We start from the raw sequence: 19,390 nt of genomic DNA, 5'->3' as shown, positions 1-19,390 counted from the left end.
CCAGATCTAGGTATGTGAGAGGGACCCTGAGTTTGCGGCCTCAAGTGGAATGGACACCGCGATGCACTGACTCGAAATCATGCCGCATATCCCTGCAGTAACTTGAATGCAGGCCTGTCTTCCATCTCCCAAGACGGAAGACTGGCTGAATCCCCTGTGGAGGCCACAGAGAAAGACCTAGTTCCCCACCTCATCGCGATCGGAGGCCTCACATCCTTTGAAAACTCCAGAGGTACACGGAGATCAGTGCCTCCAAAGGAGACGATGCCTGACTCCTCGTGGAACTTGATAGGAGTCACAGGATTCCTGTGGCACGTGGAAAGGGACCCTTGGTCTCCCGCCTCAGCTGGAGAGGCGTCCCAATTGCCCTGCCAAGCCTCGAGGAGAATCCCGAGTTGTCCCTCGCAACTAGGCAGGAGTCCTGACGTCGTTGAACAAACACGTGGGTGGAAGGGCCATCCCCGTCGTAACTCGAGAATATACCCCAGGTTCCCGTCGCAACTCGAGAAATACCATGAGACTTCCCCCTCGCCGCGAGATGAGGCCCAATTCCCCTGCACTGCGTGCAGAGCAATTCCGTGTTGCACATCACACATGAAAGGAGCCTTGATTTCCTTGATGGCACTCCAGAGAAACCCCAGGAACACTGTTTCAAGGCTAGAGGGTTCCCGAGGTAACTGTAGCAACAGGAAAGAGCTCCGTGGACCAAAAATCAACTCGAGATGAGAGTTTAGTCCCTGGCTTCGACTCCAGAGGAATACCACCTTACCACAAGCACCTCAAGAGGAGGCTTCTCTGAGCTGTATGTATGTGAGAGGGACCCTGAGTTTGCGGCCTCAAGTGGAATGGAGACCGCGATGCCCTGACTCGAAATAAGGCCGGATATCCCTGCAGTGACTTGAATGCAGGCTCGTCTTGCATCTCCCAAGACGAAAGGATGTCTGAATCCCCTGTGGAGACCACAGAGAAAGACCTAGTTCCCCACCTCATGGCGACCGGAGGCCTCACATCCTTTGAAAACTCCAGAGGTACACGGAGATCAGTGCCTCCAAAGGAGACGATGCCTGACTCCTCGTGGAACTTGATAGGAGTCACAGGATTCCTGTGGCACGTGGAAAGGGACCCTTGGTCTCCCGCCTCAGCTGGAGAGGCGTCCCAATTGCCCTGCCAAGCCTCGAGGAGAATCCCGAGTTGTCCCTCGCAACTAGGCAGGAGTCCTGACGTCGTTGAACAAACACGTGGGTGGAAGGGCCATCCCCGTCGTAACTCGAGAATATACCCCAGGTTCCCGTCGCAACTCGAGAAATACCATGAGACTTCCCCCTCGCCGCGAGATGAGGCCCAATTCCCCTGCACTGCGTGCAGAGCAATTCCGTGTTGCACATCACACATGAAAGGAGCCTTGATTTCCTTGATGGCACTCCAGAGAAACCCCAGGAACACTGTTTCAAGGCTAGAGGGTTCCCGAGGTAACTGTAGCAACAGGAAAGAGCTCCGTGGACCAAAAATCAACTCGAGATGAGAGTTTAGTCCCTGGCTTCGACTCCAGAGGAATACCACCTTACCACAAGCACCTCAAGAGGAGGCTTCTCTGAGCTGTATGTATGTGAGAGGGACCCTGAGTTTGCGGCCTCAAGTGGAATGGAGACCGCGATGCCCTGACTCGAAATAAGGCCGGATATCCCTGCAGTGACTTGAATGCAGGCTCGTCTTGCATCTCCCAAGACGAAAGGATGTCTGAATCCCCTGTGGAGACCACAGAGAAAGACCTAGTTCCCCACCTCATGGCGACCGGAGGCCTCACATCCTTTGAAAACTCCAGAGGTACGCGGAGATCAGTGCCTCCAAAGGAGACGATGCCTGACTCCTCGTGAAACTTGATAGGAGTCCCAGGATTCCTGTGGCACGTGGAAAGGGACCCTTGGTCTCCGGCCTCAGCTGGAGAGGCGTCCCAATTGCCCTGCCAAGCCTCGAGGAGAATCCCGAGTTGTCCCTCGCAACTAGGCAGGAGTCCTAACGTCGCTGAACAAACAGGTGGGTGGAAGGGCCATCCCCGTCGTAACTCGAGAATATACCCCAGGTTCCCGCCGCAACTCGAGAAAAACCATGAGACTTCCCCCTCGCCGCGAGATGAGGCCCGATTCCCCTGCACTGCGTGCAGAGCAATTCCGTGTTGCACATCACACATGAAAGGAGCCTTGATTTCCTTGATGGCACTCCAGAGAAACCCCAAGAACACTGTTTCAAGGTTGAGGGATCCTGAGTTCCCTGTAGCAGCACGAAAGAGCTCCGTGGACCATGAATCAACTCGAGATGAGAGGTTAGTCCGTCGCTTTGACTCTAGAGGAATACCACCTTACCACAAGCACCTCAAGAGGAGGCTTCTCTCAGCTCTAGGTATGTAATAGGGACCCTGAGTTTGCGGCCTCAAGTGGAATGGACACCGCGATGCCCTGACGCGAAATAAGGCCGGATATCCCTGCAGTGACTTGAATGCAGGCTCGTCTTGCATCTCCCAAGACGAAAGGATGTCTGAATCCCCTGTGGAGACCACAGAGAAAGACCTAGTTCCCCACCTCACCGCCATCGGAGTCCTCACATCCTTTGAAAACTCCAGAGGTACGCGGAGATCAGTGCCTCCAAAGGAGACGATGCCTGACTCCTCGTGAAACTTGATAGGAGTCCCAGGATTCCTGTGGCACGTGGAAAGGGAACCTTGGTCTCCCGCCTCAGCTGGAGAGGCGTCCCAATTGCCCTGCCAAGCCTCGAGGAGAATCCCGAGTTGTCCCTCGCAACTAGGCAGGAGTCCTGACGTCGCTGAAGAAAGACGTGTGTGGAAGGGCCATCCCCGTCGTAACTCGAGAATATACTCCAGGTTCCCGCCGCAACTCGAGAAAAACCATGAGACTTCCCCCTCGCCGCGAGATGAGGCCCGATTCCCCTGCACTGCGTGCAGAGCAATTCCGTGTTGCACATCACACATGAAAGGAGACTTGATTTCCTTGATGGCACTCCAGAGAAACCCCAAGAACACTGTTTCAAGGCTAGAGGGATCCTGAGGTCACTGTAGCAACACGAAAGAGCTCCGTGGACCACAAATCAACTCGAGATGAGAGGTTAGTCCCTGGCTTCGACTCCAGAGGAATACCACCTTACCACAAGCACCTCAAGAGGAGGCTTCTCTCAGCTCTAGGTATGTGAGAGGGACCCTGAGTTTGCGGCCTCAAGTGGAATGGACACCGCGATTCCCTGACGCGAAATAAGGCCGGATATCCCTGCAGTGACTTGAATGCAGGCTCGTCTTGCATCTCCCAAGACGAAAGGATGTCTGAATCCCCTGTGGTGACCACAGAGAATGACCTAGTTCCCCACCTCATCGCGACCGGAGGCCTCACATCCTTTGGAAACTCCAGAGGTACGTGGAGATCAGTGCCGCCAAAGGAGACGATGCCTGACTCCTCGTGAAACTTGATAGGAGTCCCAGGATTCCTGTGGCACGTGGAAAGGGACACTTGGTCTCCTGCCTCAGCTGGAGAGGCGTCCCAATTGCCCTGCCAAGCCTCGAGGAGAATCCCGAGTTGTCCCTCGCAACTAGGCAGGAGTCCTGATGTCGCTGAACAAACACTTGTGTGGAAGGGCCATCCCCGTCGTAACTCGAGAATATACCCCAGGTTCCCGCCGCAACTCGAGAAAAACCATGAGACTTCCCCCTCGCCGCGAGATGAGGCCCGATTCCCCTGCACTGCGTGCAGAGCAATTCCGGGTTGCACATCACACATGAAAGGAGCCTTGATTTCCTTGATGGCACTCCAGAGAAACCCCAAGAACACTGTTTCAAGGCTAGAGGGATCCTGAGGTCACTGTAGCAACACGAAGGAGCTCCGTGGACCAAAAATCAACTCGAGATGAGAGGTTAGTCCCTGGCTTCGACTCCAGAGGAATACCACCTTACCACAAGCACCTCAAAAGGAGGCTTCTCTCAGCTCTACCTATGTGAGAGGGACCCTGAGTTTGCGGCCTCAAGTGGAATGGACACGGCGATGCCCTGACGCGAAATAAGGCCGGATATCCCTGCAGTGACTTGAATGCAGGCTCGTCTTGCATCTCCCAAGACGAAAGGATGTCTGAATCCCCTGTGGTGACCACAGAGAATGACCTAGTTCCCCACCTCATCGCGACCGGAGGCCTCACATCCTTTGAAAACTCCAGAGGTACGCGGAGATCAGTGCCTCCAAAGGAGACGATGCCTGACTCCTCGTGAAACTTGATAGGAGTTCCAGGATTCCTGTGTCACGTGGAAAGGGACACTTGGTCTCCCGCCTCAGCTGGAGAGGCGTCCCAATTGCCCTGCCAAGCCTCGAGGAGAATCCCGAGTTGTCCCTCGCACCTAGTCAGGAGTCCTGACGTCGCTGAACAAACACGTGGGTGGAAGCGCCATCCCCGTCGTAACTCGAGAATATACCCCAGGTTCCCGCCGCAACTCGAGAAAAACTATGAGACTTCCCCGTCGCCGCGAGATGAGGCCCGATTCCCCTGCACTGCGTGCAGAGAAATTCCGTGTTGCACATCACACATGAAAGGAGCCTTGATTTCCTTGATGGCACTCCAGAGAAACCCCAAGAACACTGTTTCAAGGTTGAGGGATCCTGAGGTCACTGTAGCAACACGAAAGAGCTCCGTGGACCAAAAATCAACTCGAGATGAGAGGTTAGTCCCTGGCTTCGACTCCAGAGGAATACCACCTTACCACAAGCACCTCAAGAGGAGGCTTCTCTCAGCTCTAGCTATGTGAGAGGGACCCTGAGTTTGCGGCCTCAAGTGGAATGGACACCGCGATGCCCTGACGCGAAATAAGGCCGGATATCCCTGCAGTGACTTGAATGCAGGCTCGTCTTGGATCTCCCAAGACGAAAGGATGTCTGAATACCCTGTGGAGACCACAGAGAATGACCTAGTTCCCCACCTCATCGCGACCGGAGGCCTCACATCCTTTGAAAACTCCAGAGGTACGCGGAGATCAGTGCCTCCAAAGGAGACGATGCCTGACTCCTCGTGAAACTTGATAGGAGTCACAGGATTCCTGTGGCACGTGGAAAGGAACCCTTGGTCCCCCGCCTCAGCTGGAGAGGCGTCCCAATTGCCCTGCCAAGCCTCGAGGAAAATCCCGAGTTGTCCCTCGCATCTAGGCAGGAGTCCTGACGTCGCTGAACAAACACGTGGGTGGAAGGGCCATCCCCGTCGTAACTCGAGAATATACCCCAGCTTCCAATCGCAACTCGAGAAAAACCATTAGACTTCCCCCTCGTCGCAAAATGAGGCCCGATACCCTGAACTGCGTGCAGAGCAATTCCGTGTTGCACATCACACATGAAAGGAGCCTTGATTTCCTTGATGGCACTTCAGAGAAACCCCAAGAACACTGTTTCAAGGCTAGAGGGATCCTGAGGTCACTGTAGCAACACGAAAGAGCTCCGTGGACCAAAAATCAACTCGAGATGAGAGGTTTGTCCCTGGCTTCGACTCCAGAGGAATACAACCTTACCACAAGCACCTCAAGAGGAGGCTTCTCTCAGCTCTAGGTATGTGAGAGGGACCCTGAGTTTGCGGCCTCAAGTGGAATGGACACCACGATGCCCTGACTCGAAATAAGGCCGGATATCCCTGCAGTGACTTGAATGCAGGCTCGTCTTGCATCTCCCAAGACGAAAGGATGTCTGAATCCCCTGTGGAGACCACAGAGAAAGACCTAGTTCCCCACCTCATGGCGACCGGAGGCCTCACATCCTTTGAAAACTCCAGAGGTACGCGGAGATCAGTGCCTCCAAAGGAGACGATGCCTGACTCCTCGTGAAACTTGATAGGAGTCCCAGGATTCCTGTGGCACGTGGAAAGGGACCCTTGGTCTCCCGCGTCAGCTGGAGAGGCGTCCCAATTGCCCTGCCAAGCCTCGAGGAGAATCCCGAGTTGTCCCTCGCAACTAGGTAGGAGTCCTGACGTCGCTGAACAAACATGTGGGTGGAAGGGCCATCCCCGTCTTAACTCGAGAATATACCCCAGGTTCCCGCCGCAACTCGAGAAAAACCATGAGACTTCCCCCTCGCCGAGAGATGAGGCCCGATTCCCCTGCACTGCATGCAGAGCAATTCCGTGTTGCACATCACACATGAAAGGAGCCTTGATTTCCTTGATGGCACTCCAGAGAAACCCCAAGAACACTGTTTCCAGGCTAGAGGGATCCTGAAATCACTGTAGCAACAGGAAAGAACTCCGTGGACCAAAAATAAACTCGAGATGTGGGGCTAGTCCCTGGCTTCGACTCCACAGGAATACCACCTTACCACAAGCACCTCAAGAGGAGGCTTCTCTCAGCTCTAGGTATGTGAGAGGGACCCTGATATTGCGGCCTCAAGTGGAATGGACACCGCAATGCCGTGACGTGAAATAAGCCCGGATATCCCTGCAGTGACTTGAATGCAGGCTCGTCTTGCACCTCCCAAGATGAAAGGATGTCTGAATCCCCTGTGGAGACCACAGAGAAAGACCTAGTTCCCCACCTCATGGCGACCGGAGGCCTCACATTCTTTGAAAACTCCAGAGGTACGCGGAGATCAGTGCCTCCAAAGGAGACGATGCCTGACTCCTCGTGAAACTTGATAGGAGTCCCAGGATTCCTGTGGCACGTGGAAAGGGACCCTTGGTCTCCCGCCTCAGCAGGAGAGGCGTCCCAAATGCCCTGGCAAGCCTCGAGGAGAATCCTGAGTTGTCCCTCGCAACTAGGCAGGAGTCCTGACGTCGCTGAACAAACACGTGGGTGGAAGGGCCATCCCTGTCGGAACTCGAGAATATACCTCAGGTTCCCGCCGCAACTCGGGTAAAACCATGAGACTTCCCCCTCGCCGCGAGATGAGGCCCGATACCCCTGCACTGCGTGCAGAGCAATTCCGTGTTGCACATCACTCATGAAAGGAGCCTTGATTTCCTTGATGGCACTCCAGAGAAACCCCAAGAACACTGTTTCAAGGCTAGAGGGAAACTGAGGTCACTGTAGCAACAAGAAAGAGCTCCGTGGACCAAAAATCAACTCAAGATGAGAGGTTAGTCCCTGGCTTCGACTCCAGAGGAATACCACCTTACCACAAGCACCTCAAGAGGAGGCTTCTCTCAGCTCTAGGTATGTGAGAGGGACCCTGAGTTTGCAGCCTCAAGTGGAATGGACACCGCTATGCCCTGACTCGAAATAAGGCCGGATATCCCTGCAGTGACGAGAATGCAGGCTCGTCTTGCATCTCCCAAGACGAAAGAATGTCTGAATCCCCTGTGGAGACCACAGAGAAAGACCTAGTTCCCCACCTCATCGCGACCAGAGGCCTCATATCCTGTGAAAACTCCAGAGGTAGGCGGAGAACAGTGCCTCCAAAGGAGACGATGCCTGACTCCTCGTGAAACTTGATAGGAGTCCCAGGATTCCTGTGGCACGTGGAAAGGGACCCTTGGTCTCCCGCCTCAGCTGGAGAGGCGTCCCAATTGTCCTGCCAAGCCTCGAGGAGAATCGCGAGTTGTCCCTCGCAACTAGGTAGGAGTCCTGACGTCGCTGAACAAACACGTGGGTGGAAGGGCCATTTCCGTCGTACGTCGAGAATATACCCCAGGTTCCCGCCGCAACTCGAGAAAAACCATGAGACTTCCCCCTCGCCGCGAGATGAGGCCCGATTCCCCTGCACTGCGTGCAGAGCAATTCCGTGTTTCACATCACACATGAAGGGAGCGTTGATTACCTTGATGGCACTCCAGAGAAACCCCAAGAACACTGTTTCAAGGCTAGAGGGATCCTGAGGTCAATGTAGCAACACGAAAGAGCTCCATGGAACATAAATTAACTCGAGATGAGAGGTTAGTCCCTGGCTTCGACTCCAGAGGAATACCACGTTACCACAAGCACCTCAAGAGGAGGCTTCTCTCAGCTCTAGGTATGTGAGAGGGACCCTAATTTGCGGCTTCAAGTGGAATGGACACTGCGATGCCCTGACGGGAAATAAGGCCGGATATCCCTGCAGTGACTTGAATGCAGGCTCGTCTTGCATCTCCCAAGATGAAAGGATGTCTGAATCCCCTGTGGAGACCACAGAGAAAGACCTAGTTCCCCACCTCATGGCGACCGGAGGCCTCACATCCTTTGAAAACTCCAGAGGTACGCGGAGATCAGTGCCTCCAAAGGAGACGATGCCTGACTCCTCGTGAAACTTGATAGGAGTCCCAGGATTCCTGTGGCACGTGGAAAGGGACACTTGGTCTCCCGCCTCAGCTGGAGGGGCGTCCCAATTGCCCTGCCAAGCCTCGAGGAGAATCCCGAGGTGTCCCTCGCAACTAGGCAGGAGTCCTGACGTCGCTGAACAAACACGTGTGTGGAAGGGCCATCCCCGTCGTAACTCGAGAATATACCCCAGGTTCCTGCCGCAACTCGAGAAAAACCATGAGACTTCCCCCTCGCTGCGAGATGAGGCCCGATTCCCCTGCAGTGCGTGCAGAGCAATTCCGTGTTGCACATCACACATGAAAGGAGCCTTGATTTCCTTGATGGCACTGCAGAGAAACCACAAGAACACTGTTTCAAGGCTCGAGGGATACTGAGGTCACTTTAGCAACACGAAAGAGCTCCGTGGACCAAAAAACAACTCGAGATGAGAGGTTAGTCCCTGGCTTCGATTCCAGAGGAATACCACCTTACCAAAAGCACCTCAAGAGGAGGCTTCTCTCAGCTCTAGGTATGTGAGAGGGTCCCTGAGTTTGCGGCCTCAAGTGGAATGGACACCGCTATGCCCTGACTCGAAATAAGGCCGGATATCCCTGCAGTGACGAGAATGCAGGCTCGTCTTGCATCTCCCAAGACGAAAGAATGTCTGAATCCCCTGTGGAGACCACAGAGAAAGACCTAGTTCCCCACCCCATCGCGACCAGAGGCCTCATATCCTGTGAAAACTCCAGAGGTACGCGGAGAACAGTGCCTCCAAAGGAGACGATGCCTGACTCCTCGTGAAACTTGATAGGAGTCCCAGGATTCCTGTGGCACGTGGAAAGGGACCCTTGGTCTCCCGCCTCAGCTGGAGAGGCGTCCCAATTGCCCTGCCAAGCCTCGAGGAGAATCCCGATTTGTCCCTCGCAACTAGGTAGGAGTCCTGACGTCGCTGAACAAACACGTGGGTGGAAGGGCCATTTCCGTCGTACGTCGAGAATATACCCCAGGTTCCCGCCGCAACTCGAGAAAAACCATGAGACTTCCCCCTCGCCGCGAGATGAGGCCCGATTCCCCTGCACTGCGTGCAGAGCAATTCCGTGTTTCACATCACACATGAAGGGAGCGTTGATTACCTTGATGGCACTCCAGAGAAACCCCAAGAACACTGTTTCAAGGCTAGAGGGATCCTGAGGTCACTGTAGCAACACGAAAGAGCTCCGTGGAACATAAATTAACTCGAGATGAGAGGTTAGTCCCTGGCTTCGACTCCAGAGGAATACCAACTTACCACAAGCACCTCAAGAGGAGGCTTCTCCCAGATCTAGGTATGTGAGAGGGACCCTGAGTTTGCGGCCTCAAGTGGAATGGACACCGCGATGCCCTGACTCGAAATCATGCCGCATATCCCTGCAGTGACTTGAATGCAGGCCTGTCTTCCATCTCCCAAGACGGAAGACTGGCTGAATCCCCTGTGGAGGCCACAGAGAAAGACGTAGTTCCCCACCTCATCGCGACCATATGGCTCACATCCTTTGAAAACTCCAGAGGTACGCGGAAATCAGTGCGTCCAAAGGAGACGATGCCTGACTCCTCGTGAAACTTGATAGGAGTCCCAGGATTCCTGTGGCACGTGGAAAGGGACCCTTGGTCTCCCGCCTCAGCTGGAGAGTCGTCCCAATTGCCCTGCCAAGCCTCAAGGAGAATCCCGAGTTGTCCCTCGCAACTAGGCAGGAGTTCTGACGTCGCTGAAAAAACACGTGTGAGGAAGGACCCTCCCCGTCGTAACTGGAGAATATACCCCAGGTTCCCACCGCAACTCGAGAAAAACCATGAGACTTCCCCCTCGCCGTAAAATGAGACCCGATACCCGGCTCTGCGTGCAGAGCAATTCCGTGCTGCACATCACACATGAAAGGAGCCTTGATTTTCTTGATGGCACTCCAGAGAAACCCCAAGAACACTGTTTCAAGGCTAGAAGGATCCTGAGGTCACTGTAGCAACACGAAAGAGCTCCGTGGACCAAAAATCAACTCGAGATGAGAGGTTAGTCCCTGGCTTCGACTCCAGAGGAATACCACGTTACCACAAGCACCTCAAGAGGAGGCTTCTCTCAGCTCTAGGTATGTGAGAGGGACCCTAATTTGCGGCTTCAAGTGGAATGGACACTGCGATGCCCTGACGGGAAATAAGGCCGGATATCCCTGCAGTGACTTGAATGCAGGCTCGTCTTGCATCTCCCAAGATGAAAGGATGTCTGAATCCCCTGTGGAGACCACAGAGAAAGACCTAGTTCCCCACCTCATGGTGACCGGAGGCCTCACATCCTTTGAAAACTCCAGAGGTACGCGGAGATCAGTGCCTCCAAAGGAGACGATGCCTGACTCCTCGTGAAACTTGATAGGAGTCCCAGGATTCCTGTGGCACGTGGAAAGGGACACTTGGTCTCCCGCCTCAGCTGGAGGGGCGTCTCAATTGCCCTGCCAAGCCTCGAGGAGAATCCCGAGGTGTCCCTCGCAACTAGGCAGGAGTCCTGACGTCGCTGAACAAAAACGTGTGTGGAAGGGCCATCCCCGTCGTAACTCGAGAATATACCCCAGGTTCCTGCCGCAACTCGAGAAAAACCATGAGACTTCCCCCTCGCTGCGAGATGAGGCCAGATTCCCCTGCAGTGCGTGCAGAGCAATTCCGTGTTGCACATCACACATGAAAGGAGCCTTGATTTCCTTGATGGCATTCCAGAGAAACCCCAAGAACACTGTTTCAAGGCTAGAGGGAAACGGAGGTCACTGTAGCAACAAGAAAGAGCTCCGTGGGCCAAAAATCAACTCGAGATGAGAGATTAGTCCCTGGCTTCGACTCCAGAGGAATACCACCTTACCACAAGCACCTCAAGAGGACGCTTCTCTCAGCTCTAGGTATGTGAGAGGGACCCTGAGTTTGCGGCCTCAAGTGGAATGGACACCGCGATGCCCTGACTCGAAATAAGGCTGGATATCCCTGCAGTGACTTGAATGCAGGCTCGTCTTGCATCTCCCAAGACAAAAGGATGTCTGAATCCCCTGTGGAGACCACAGAGAAAGACCTAGTTACCCACCTCATCGCGACCGGAGGCCTCACATCCCTTGAAAACTCCAGAGGTACGCAGAGATCAGTGCCTCCAAAGGAGACGATGCGTGACTCCTCGTGAAACTTGATAGGAGTCCTAGGATTCCTGTGGCACGTGGAAAGGGACACTTGCTCTCCCGCCTCAGCTGGAGAGGCGTCCCAATTGCCCTGCCAGGCCTCGAGGAGAATCCCGAGTTGTCCCTCGCAACTAGGAAGGAATCCTGCCGTCGCTGAACAAACACGTGTGTGGAAGGGCCATCCCCGTCGTAACTCGAGAATATACCCCAGGTTCCCGCCGCAACTCGAGAAAAACCATGAGACTTCCCCCTCGCCGCGAGATGAGGCCCGATTCCCCTGCACTGCGTGCAGAGCAATTCCGTGTTGCACATCACACATGAAAGGAGCCTTGATTTCCTTGATGGCACTCCTGAGAAACCCCAAGAACACTGTTTCAATGGTAGAGGGATCCTGAGGTCACTGTAGCAAAACGAAAGAGCTCCGTGGAAACAAATCAACTAGAGATGAGAGGTTAGTCCCTGGCTTCGACTCCAGAGGAATACCACCTGACCACAAGCACCACAAGAGGAGGCTTCTCTCAGCTCTAGGTATGTGAGAGGGACCCTGATTTTGCGGCCTCAAGTGGAATGGACACCGCGATGCCCTGACTCGAAATAAGGCCGGATATCCCTGCAGTGACTTGAATGCACGCTCGTCTTGCATCTCCCAAGACGAAAGGATGTCTGAATCCCCTGTGGAGACCACAGAGAAAGACCTAGGTCCCCACCTCATCGCGACCGGAGGCCTCACATCCTTTGAAAACTCCAGAGGTACGCGGAGATCAGTGCCTCCAAAGGAGACGATGCCTGACTCCTCGTGAAACTTGATAGGAGTCCCAGGATTCCTGTGGCACGTGGAAAGGGACCCTTGGTCTCCCGCCTCAGCTGGAGAGGCGTCCCAATTGCCCTGCCAAGCCTCGAGGAGAATCCCGAGTTGTCCCTCGCAACTAGGCAGGAGTCCTGACGTCGCTGAACAAACACGTGGGTGGAAGGGCCATCCCCGTCGTAACTCGAGAATATACCCCAGGTTCCCGCCGCAACTCGAGAAAAACCATGAGACTTCCCCCTCGCCGCGAGATGAGGCCCGATTCCCCTGCACTGCGTGCAGAGCAATTCCGTGTTGCACATCACACATGAAAAGACCCTTGATTTCCTTGATGGCACTCCAGAGAAACCCCAAGAACACTGTTTCAAGGCTAGCGGGATCCTGAGGTCACTGTAGCAACACGAAAGAGCTCCGTGGCCCAAAATCAACTCGAGATGAGAGGTTAGTCCCTGGCTTCGACTCCAGAGGAATACCACCTTACCACAAGCACCTCAAGAGGAGGCTTCTCTCAGCTCTAGGTATGTGAGAGGGACCCTGAGTTTGCGGCCTCAAGTGGAATGGACACCGTGATGCCCTGACTCGAAATAAGGCCGGATATCCCTGCAGTGATTTGAATGCAGGCTCGTCTTGCATCTCCCAAGACGAAAGGATGTCTGAATCCCCTGTGGAGACCAAAGAGAAAGACCTAGTTCCCGACCTCATCGCGATCGGAGGCCTCACATCCTTTGAAAACTCCAGAGGTACGCGGAGATCAGTGCCTCCAAAGGAGACGATGCCTGACTCCTCGTGAAACTACTTAGGAGTCCCAGGATTCCTGTGGCACGTGGTAAGGGACTCTTGGTCTCCCGCCTCAGCTGGAGAGGCGTCCCAATTGACCTGCCAAGCCTCGAGGAGAATCCCGAATTGTCCCTTGCAACTAGGCATGAGTCCTAACGTCGCTGAACAAACACGTGTGAGGAAGGGCCATCCCCGTCGTAACTCGAGAATATACCCCAGGTTCCCGCCGCAACTCGAGAAAAACCATGAGACTTCCCCCTCGCCACGAGATGAGGCCCGATTTCCCTGCACTGCGTGCAGAGCAATTCCGTGCTGCACATCACACATGAAAGGAGCCTTGATTTTCTTGATGGCACTCCAGAGAAACCCCAAGAACACTGTTTCAAGGCTAGAAGGATCCTGAGGTCACTGTAGCAACACGAAAGAGCTCCGTGGACCAAAAATCAACTCGAGATGAGAGGTTAGTCCCTGGCTTCGACTCCAGAGGAATACCACCTTACCACAAGCACCTCAAGAGGAGGCTTCTCTCAGCTCTAGGTATGTGAGAGGGACCCTAATTTTGCGGCTTCAAGTGGAATGGACACTGCGATGCCCTGACGGGAAATAAGGCCGGATATCCCTGCAGTGACTTGAATGCAGGCTCGTCTTGCATCTCCCAAGATGAAAGGATGTCTGAATCCCCTGTGGAGACCACAGAGAAAGACCTAGTTCCCCACCTCATGGTGACCGGAGGCCTCACATCCTTTGAAAACTCCAGAGGTACGCGGAGATCAGTGCCTCCAAAGGAGACGATGCCTGACTCCTCGTGAAACTTGATAGGAGTCCCAGGATTCCTGTGGCACGTGGAAAGGGACACTTGGTCTCCCGCCTCAGCTGGAGGGGCGTCCCAATTGCCCTGCCAAGCCTCGAGGAGAATCCCGAGTTGTCCCTCGCAACTAGGCAGGAGTCCTGACGTCGCTGAGCAAACACGTGTGTGTAAGGTCCATCCCCGTCGTAACTCGAGAATATACCCCAGGTTCCCGCCGCAACTCGAGAAAAACCATGAGACTTCCCCCTCGCCGTAAGATGAGGCCCGATTCCCCTGCACTGCGTGCAGAGCAATTCCGTGTTGCACATCACACATGAATGGAGCCTTGATTTCCTTGATGGCACTCCTGAGAAACCCCAAGAAAACTGTTTCAATGCTAGAGGGATCCTGAGGTCACTGTAGCAAAACGAAAGAGCTCCGTGGAAACAAATCAACTCGAGATGAGAGGTTAGTCCCTGGCTTCGACTCCAGAGGAATACCACCTGACCACAAGCACCACAAGAGGAGGCTTCTCTCAGCTCTAGGTATGTGAGAGGGACCCTGAGTTTGCGGCCTCACGTGGAATGGACACCGCGATGCCCTGACACGAAATAAGGCCGGATATCCCTGCAGTGACATGAAGGCAGGCTCGTCTTGCATCTCCCAAGACGAAAGGATGTCTGAATCCCCTGTGGAGACCACAGAGAAAGACCTAGTTCCCCACCTCATTGCGACCGGAGGCCTCACATCCTTTGAAAACTCCAGAGGTACGCGGAGATCAGTGCCTCCAAGGAGACGATGTCTGACTCCTCGTGAAACTTCTTAGGAGTCCCAGGATTCCTGTGGCACGTGGAAAGGACCCTTGGTCTCCCGCCTCAGCTGGAGAGGCGTCCCAATTGCCCTGCCAAGCCACGAGGAGAATCCCGAATTGTCCCTCGCAACTAGGCAGGAGTCCTGCCGTCGCTGAACAAACACGTGTGTGGAAGGGCCATCCCCGTCGTAACTCGAGAATATACCCCAGGTTCCCGCCGCAACTCGAGAAAAACCATGAGACTTCCCCCTCGCCGCGAGATGAGGCCCGATTTCCCTGCACTGCGTGCAGAGCAATTCCGTGTTGCACATCACACATGAAAGGAGCCTTGATTTCCTTGATGGCACTCCAGAGCAGCCCCAAGAACACTGTTTCAAGGCTAGAGGGATCCTGAGGTCACTGTAGCATCACGAAAGAGCTCCGTGGCCCAAAAATCAACTCGAGATGAAAGGTTAGTCCCTGGCTTCGACTCCAGAGGAATACCACCTTACCACAAGCACCTCAAGAGGAGGCTTCTCTCAGTTCTAGGTATGTGAGAGGGACCCTGAGTTTGCGGCCTCAAGTGGAATGGACACCGCGATGCCCTGACTCGAAATAAGGCTGGATATCCCTGCAGTGACGTGAATGCAGGCTCGTCTTGCATCTCCCAAGATGAAAGGATGTCTGAATCCCCTGTGGAGACCAAAGAGAAAGACCTAGTTCCCCACCTCATGGTGACCGGAGGCCTCACATCCTTTGAAAACTCCAGAGGTACGCGGAGATCAGTGCCTCCAAAGGAGACGATGCCTGACTCCTCGTGAAACTTGATAGGAGTCCCAGGATTCCTGTGGCACGTGGAAAGGGACACTTGGTCTCCCGCCTCAGCTGGAGGGGCGTCCCAATTGCCCTGCCAAGCCTCGAGGAGAATCCCGAGGTGTCCCTCGCAACTAGGCAGGAGTCCTGACGTCGCTGAACAAAAACGTGTGTGGAAGGGCCATCCCCGTCGTAACTCGAGAATATACCCCAGGTTCCTGCCGCAACTCGAGAAAAACCATGAGACTTCCCCCTCGCTGCGAGATGAGGCCAGATTCCCCTGCAGTGCGTGCAGAGCAATTCCGTGTTGCACATCACACATGAAAGGAGCCTTGATTTCCTTGATGGCATTCCAGAGAAACCCCAAGAACACTGTTTCAAGGCTAGAGGGAAACGGAGGTCACTGTAGCAACAAGAAAGAGCTCCGTGGGCCAAAAATCAACTCGAGATGAGAGATTAGTCCCTGGCTTCGACTCCAGAGGAATACCACCTTACCACAAGCACCTCAAGAGGACGCTTCTCTCAGCTCTAGGTATGTGAGAGGGACCCTGAGTTTGCGGCCTCAAGTGGAATGGACACCGCGATGCCCTGACTCGAAATAAGGCTGGATATCCCTGCAGTGACTTGAATGCAGGCTCGTCTTGCATCTCCCAAGACAAAAGGATGTCTGAATCCCCTGTGGAGACCACAGAGAAAGACCTAGTTACCCACCTCATCGCGACCGGAGGCCTCACATCCCTTGAAAACTCCAGAGGTACGCAGAGATCAGTGCCTCCAAAGGAGACGATGCGTGACTCCTCGTGAAACTTGATAGGAGTCCTAGGATTCCTGTGGCACGTGGAAAGGGACACTTGCTCTCCCGCCTCAGCTGGAGAGGCGTCCCAATTGCCCTGCCAGGCCTCGAGGAGAATCCCGAGTTGTCCCTCGCAACTAGGAAGGAATCCTGCCGTCGCTGAACAAACACGTGTGTGGAAGGGCCATCCCCGTCGTAACTCGAGAATATACCCCAGGTTCCCGCCGCAACTCGAGAAAAACCATGAGACTTCCCCCTCGCCGCGAGATGAGGCCCGATTCCCCTGCACTGCGTGCAGAGCAATTCCGTGTTGCACATCACACATGAAAGGAGCCTTGATTTCCTTGATGGCACTCCTGAGAAACCCCAAGAACACTGTTTCAATGGTAGAGGGATCCTGAGGTCACTGTAGCAAAACGAAAGAGCTCCGTGGAAACAAATCAACTAGAGATGAGAGGTTAGTCCCTGGCTTCGACTCCAGAGGAATACCACCTGACCACAAGCACCACAAGAGGAGGCTTCTCTCAGCTCTAGGTATGTGAGAGGGACCCTGATTTTGCGGCCTCAAGTGGAATGGACACCGCGATGCCCTGACTCGAAATAAGGCCGGATATCCCTGCAGTGACTTGAATGCACGCTCGTCTTGCATCTCCCAAGACGAAAGGATGTCTGAATCCCCTGTGGAGACCACAGAGAAAGACCTAGGTCCCCACCTCATCGCGACCGGAGGCCTCACATCCTTTGAAAACTCCAGAGGTACGCGGAGATCAGTGCCTCCAAAGGAGACGATGCCTGACTCCTCGTGAAACTTGATAGGAGTCCCAGGATTCCTGTGGCACGTGGAAAGGGACCCTTGGTCTCCCCGCCTCAGCTGGAGAGGCGTCCCAATTGCCCTGCCAAGCCTCGAGGAGAATCCCGAGTTGTCCCTCGCAACTAGGCAGGAGTCCTGACGTCGCTGAACAAACACGTGGGTGGAAGGGCCATCCCCGTCGTAACTCGAGAATATACCCCAGGTTCCCGCCGCAACTCGAGAAAAACCATGAGACTTCCCCCTCGCCGCGAGATGAGGCCCGATTCCCCTGCACTGCGTGCAGAGCAATTCCGTGTTGCACATCACACATGAAAAGACCCTTGATTTCCTTGATGGCACTCCAGAGAAACCCCAAGAACACTGTTTCAAGGCTAGCGGGATCCTGAGGTCACTGTAGCAACACGAAAGAGCTCCGTGGCCCAAAATCAACTCGAGATGAGAGGTTAGTCCCTGGCTTCGACTCCAGAGGAATACCACCTTACCACAAGCACCTCAAGAGGAGGCTTCTCTCAGCTCTAGGTATGTGAGAGGGACCCTGAGTTTGCGGCCTCAAGTGGAATGGACACCGTGATGCCCTGACTCGAAATAAGGCCGGATATCCCTGCAGTGATTTGAATGCAGGCTCGTCTTGCATCTCCCAAGACGAAAGGATGTCTGAATCCCCTGTGGAGACCAAAGAGAAAGACCTAGTTCCCGACCTCATCGCGATCGGAGGCCTCACATCCTTTGAAAACTCCAGAGGTACGCGGAGATCAGTGCCTCCAAAGGAGACGATGCCTGACTCCTCGTGAAACTACTTAGGAGTCCCAGGATTCCTGTGGCACGTGGTAAGGGACTCTTGGTCTCCCGCCTCAGCTGGAGAGGCGTCCCAATTGACCTGCCAAGCCTCGAGGAGAATCCCGAATTGTCCCTTGCAACTAGGCATGAGTCCTAACGTCGCTGAACAAACACGTGTGAGGAAGGGCCATCCCCGTCGTAACTCGAGAATATACCCCAGGTTCCCGCCGCAACTCGAGAAAAACCATGAGACTTCCCCCTCGCCACGAGATGAGGCGCGATTTCCCTGCACTGCGTGCAGAGCAATTCCGTGCTGCACATCACACATGAAAGGAGCCTTGATTTTCTTGATGGCACTCCAGAGAAACCCCAAGAACACTGTTTCAAGGCTAGAAGGATCCTGAGGTCACTGTAGCAACACGAAAGAGCTCCGAGGGCCAAAAATCAACTCGAGATGAGAGGTTAGTCCCTGGCTTCGACTCCAGAGGAATACCACCTTACCACAAGCACCTCAAGAGGAGGCTTCTCTCAGCTCTAGGTATGTGAGAGGGACCCTAATTTTGCGGCTTCAAGTGGAATGGACACTGCGATGCCCTGACGGGAAATAAGGCCGGATATCCCTGCAGTGACTTGAATGCAGGCTCGTCTTGCATCTCCCAAGATGAAAGGATGTCTGAATCCCCTGTGGAGACCACAGAGAAAGACCTAGTTCCCCACCTCATGGTGACCGGAGGCCTCACATCCTTTGAAAACTCCAGAGGTACGCGGAGATCAGTGCCTCCAAAGGAGACGATGCCTGACTCCTCGTGAAACTTGATAGGAGTCCCAGGATTCCTGTGGCACGTGGAAAGGGACACTTGGTCTCCCGCCTCAGCTGGAGGGGCGTCCCAATTGCCCTGCCAAGCCTCGAGGAGAATCCCGAGTTGTCCCTCGCAACTAGGCAGGAGTCCTGACGTCGCTGAGCAAACACGTGTGTGTAAGGTCCATCCCCGTCGTAACTCGAGAATATACCCCAGGTTCCCGCCGCAACTCGAGAAAAACCATGAGACTTCCCCCTCGCCGTAAGATGAGGCCCGATTCCCCTGCACTGCGTGCAGAGCAATTCCGTGTTGCACATCACACATGAATGGAGCCTTGATTTCCTTGATGGCACTCCTGAGAAACCCCAAGAAAACTGTTTCAATGCTAGAGGGATCCTGAGGTCACTGTAGCAAAACGAAAGAGCTCCGTGGAAACAAATCAACTCGAGATGAGAGGTTAGTCCCTGGCTTCGACTCCAGAGGAATACCACCTGACCACAAGCACCACAAGAGGAGGCTTCTCTCAGCTCTAGGTATGTGAGAGGGACCCTGAGTTTGCGGCCTCACGTGGAATGGACACCGCGATGCCCTGACACGAAATAAGGCCGGATATCCCTGCAGTGACATGAAGGCAGGCTCGTCTTGCATCTCCCAAGACGAAAGGATGTCTGAATCCCCTGTGGAGACCACAGAGAAAGACCTAGTTCCCCACCTCATTGCGACCGGAGGCCTCACATCCTTTGAAAACTCCAGAGGTACGCGGAGATCAGTGCCTCCAAGGAGACGATGTCTGACTCCTCGTGAAACTTCTTAGGAGTCCCA

This window comes from Cervus elaphus, chromosome 20, assembly GCF_910594005.1.
Source record: "Cervus elaphus chromosome 20, mCerEla1.1, whole genome shotgun sequence".
Lineage (NCBI taxonomy): Eukaryota > Metazoa > Chordata > Mammalia > Artiodactyla > Cervidae > Cervus > Cervus elaphus.
This window is presented reverse-complemented; position numbering follows the sequence as displayed.